Source organism: Heterodontus francisci, unplaced genomic scaffold (genome assembly GCF_036365525.1).
Source record: "Heterodontus francisci isolate sHetFra1 unplaced genomic scaffold, sHetFra1.hap1 HAP1_SCAFFOLD_51_1, whole genome shotgun sequence".
NCBI classification, from domain to species: Eukaryota; Metazoa; Chordata; class Chondrichthyes; order Heterodontiformes; family Heterodontidae; genus Heterodontus; species Heterodontus francisci.
In genome coordinates, this window is record NW_027141937.1 from 154154 (window position 1) to 158019 (window position 3866).

General features: G+C 47.6%; 1 non-coding gene across 1 annotated transcript; it reads right to left on the bottom strand.

Moving 5' to 3' along the window:
- Positions 1-1575: 1575 nt before the first annotated feature.
- On the bottom strand, positions 1576-1647 carry trnat-cgu (transfer RNA threonine (anticodon CGU)). The gene has a single exon. It is a non-coding gene; the product is annotated as a tRNA-Thr (tRNA).
- Between the last annotated feature and the right edge of the window lie 2219 nt (positions 1648-3866).

Here is a 3866-nt window from a genome sequence, read left to right on the forward strand (position 1 = left end):
TGGTAGTGTGGAGGAACAGAGGGATCTTGGGGTCCATGTCCATAGATCGCTCAAAGTTGCCACCCAAGTTGATAGGGTTGTTAAGAAGGCGTATGGTGTGTTGGCTTTCATTAACAGGGGGATTGAGTTTAAGAGCCACGAGGTTATGCTGCAGCTCTATAAAGCCCTGGTTAGACCACACTTGGAATATTGTGTTCAGTTCTGGTCGCCTCATTATAGGAAGGATGTGGAAGCTTTAGAGAGGGTGCAGAGGAGATTTACCAGGATGCTGCCTGGACTGGAGGGTATGTTTTACGAAGAAAGGTTGAGGGTGCTAGGGCTTTTCTCATTGGAACGAAGAAGGATGAGAGGTGACTTGATAGAGGGGTACAAGATGATGAGAGGCATAGATAGAGTGGATAGCCAGAGACTTTTTCCCAGGGCAGAAAGGGCTATCACCAGGGGGCATAATTTTAAGGTGATGGAGGAAGGTTTCGGGGAGATGTCAGAGGTAGGTTCTTTACACAGAGAGTGGTGGGTGCGTGGAATGCACTGCCAGCGGTGGTAGTAGAAGCAGATACATTAGGGACATTTAAGCGACTCTTGGATAGGTACATGGATGATAGTAGAATGAAGGGTATGCAGGTAGTTTGATCTGAGAGTAGGTTAAAGGTTCGGCACAACATCGTGGGTCGACGGGCCTGTACTGTGCTGCACTGTTCTATGTTCTATGTTCCAGATGAAAGGATTGCATTAATCAATGGATTAGAATGTGGAGAGGCAGGAGAAAATGATGCCATTTTAAGTGGGGGGCCGGGGGTTAGTAGCAACAGACCAGGGCTATTTTACTCTCTATCTCACTCCTTTCTTCTATCTGGCTCATTATCACATCCTCTCTCTCTCAGAGCGGTGGGAATCGCTGGAACCCACACTTGTTGCTCAGGTTGTTTGGTTCCGGGAAAATACAAGGTCCACATCAGATTGACAGGAAGGATAAATGTGATTCAGAGCCAATCGTATTCCTTTTGGTGATGTGTGCTCAGCCTTGTTATATCAGCAAAGGCAGCAGGAAATGCAAATCCTGAAGAGTTTTGATAGAGTAAAGAAGGAGAAAGTGTTGCCAGTGACAGAAGGGTCAGTAACCAGAGGAAACACATTTAAAGTAATTGACAAAAGAATTCGAGTTGTGATGAGGAGATTGTTTTTTCAGCAGTGTGTTGTTCTGGTCTGGAATGCAATCCTGAAAGGTCAGTGGAAGCAGATTCAATGTTAACTCTAAATGGAATTGGATATGTACCTGACATGGAAAATATAACAGGGCAATGGGGGAAAGGACCGGAGTGCGGAATGTGGGATAAATAGAACAGCTCTGTTCAATATCAAGCAAATGCACAGTCATAAGGTTCTGTAATTGGACCTCAGATATTTTCACTCAATCAATGGCAGAGAAGGCTCGAGGAACCATGTGGCTTCTCGTCATGTTCTTCCCAGTGTCCAGGATAAAGTGCAACATGACACTGATTTCCAGATGGCCTACAGAAATGCAACGGACATCTTTTCCGGAAACATCACTTTTCAAGTGATAAACTAATCATCAGGCATGGACGGGGATTGAACCCGTGATCTTCAGTTTACGAGACTGACGCCTTACCACTTGGCCACCATGCCTTTCCTGAATGGACACCTGAGGCTCCAGAGGAGGATTTGTGATTCTTTTTCAATTTGGTTGAAACAGCATCGAGAAACATGCACAGAAATGAAGAGGGATTGTGGAATGGGGAACAGATCAGCCTCATTTCCATCATCAGCATCATGAAATCTTCATTCAGACGTTCCATTCCCATCCTCAATCTTTTCTCACATCTGTACAATAATATGAGTGGACATTGGGTTGTTGCTGGGCAGATTATATAAATAGACTATGTGCATCATCACAGGAAGTGCTGTAATATAATCTGTACGGCACCTCATGGAGAGTTGTAGATGAAACCTTCAATGCAAGATGTGCAGAGTAAACCCAGGTTATTTTAACCGTCAGATTCTTATAAATTCTGTACTAAGCCTTGACAGATATCAGAATATTATATGGGGGCCACAGTAAACCAAAGCGAAGATGGAGAAATCTTTGCCTGTACCTTTGAAAAGGTCACTGGACTGAACCAAGCCGAGGACTGGCCGAGATGGTTCCAGAGGTTTGCAAGGTATCGGACTGCATCGGGTCTCGTGCAGAAGCCAGACATGGAACAGGTCAGTACGCTATTGTCTGCAATGAAGGGAGTGTGCAGGCAACATCCTCATGAAGAACAGAAGGCAACATGTGAAGAAGTTATTAAGGCACTCAACCTATTTTAATTGAGGAAAAAAATGTCATCGTGGAGCCAAAGTTAAAACGCTGCATTGCTGACAACGCAACCACCAGGTGACGCTGTACTAGCACATGCGCAAATGCAGCCTCTTCCACTGAAACGTCACTGTCTGTGACATTCAGGCAACTGCCAGGCTTAAAGATGGAGCTCCTCAATTTATCACAGAAAACAACTTCGACCCAAAAATCCCCTCAAAGGTTGCCATCGCCGCCTCCGTCCCACCCCCAACAGTCCCCCGCTCCTTCTTGTGCATTATATAGTACCAAGTCATCTTAATTCACCTAAAGTGAATTACTTTCGGAGCAGTGACTGTCATTTCATAAGCAAATATGGCACATATCTACACAATGGACATGTTTTGGTTGATACTCGGAGAACGTTGCGCTCTTTGAAGTCTCATCAGAAGGACAGCACCTCTGACAGTGCTGCACACCCTCTGTAATTCAGTGAGGTTTCATAGAGTCATAGAGTTATACAGCACAGAAACAGGCCCTTCGGCCATCGTGTCCGTGCCGGCCATCAAGTACCTATCTATTCTAATCCCATTTTCCAGCACGTGGCCGTAGCCTTGTATTCTGTGGCGTTTTGAGTTCTCATCTAAATACTTCTTAAATGTTGTGAGGGTTCCTGCCTCTACCACTCCTTCAGGCAATGTGTTCCAGATTCCAACCACCCTCGAGGTGAAACATTTTTTCCTCAAATCCCCTTTAAACAGTGCCATCCCATTCTCCGGACGATCTTTCCCCGCTTCCCCCCATCCCACTCTCTGACTGCTCACTCCCCGCTTCACCCACCACCACCCCCATCCTGCTCTCTGGCTGCTCACACTCCAGGCCATGGGCTCTGCCGCTTCCCTCCTCTCGGCCACTCGCTCCAACATTGCCCCATCACCCCTCGAGGCTCGCCTTGCTTTATCGGGTGGTGCAGTGAAGAATGATCGAATATTGGAGCGAGAGGCCGAGAGGAGGGAAGCAGCATGGCTTAGAGCTAGTGTCTGGAGGGACGTGGGGGGGAAGCGGGGCGTGAGTGGACGGAGAGAGGGCAGTGCGGGGGTGGGGGGGGGGTAGCAAGCGGCCGGAGGGCGGGGGAGCGGGGTAGCGAGGAGCGGGCAGTGAGCGGCCTGGAGTGAGTGGCTGAGAGGGGGTAGAGAGTTTTCCCGTGCATGCGCCACTTCCTCCTGGAAGACGTAGGCTGAGCATGCACAGCATCTCAGAGCGCAGGAGACTGTTTGTGCATGTGCGCAGCTTGGAGCGCTCTGATGACGTCGGCTGGCTGCTGCATTGTCAGGAATCACTTTGAATTTAATAAGCGTACAAAACAGAAAGGGGAGAGTATTCATTCATTTATCAATGACTTGTACAATCTCACGGAGGTTTGTGAATACGGCAACTTAAGGGAAGAGCTGAATGGAGACAGGATTGTGTTCGGGGTATTAGACAACACCCTTTCAGATCATCTACAGTCCAGGGCTGATCTCACATTAACGAAAGAGTATCAATTGAGCAGCCAAGCAGAGGTTAG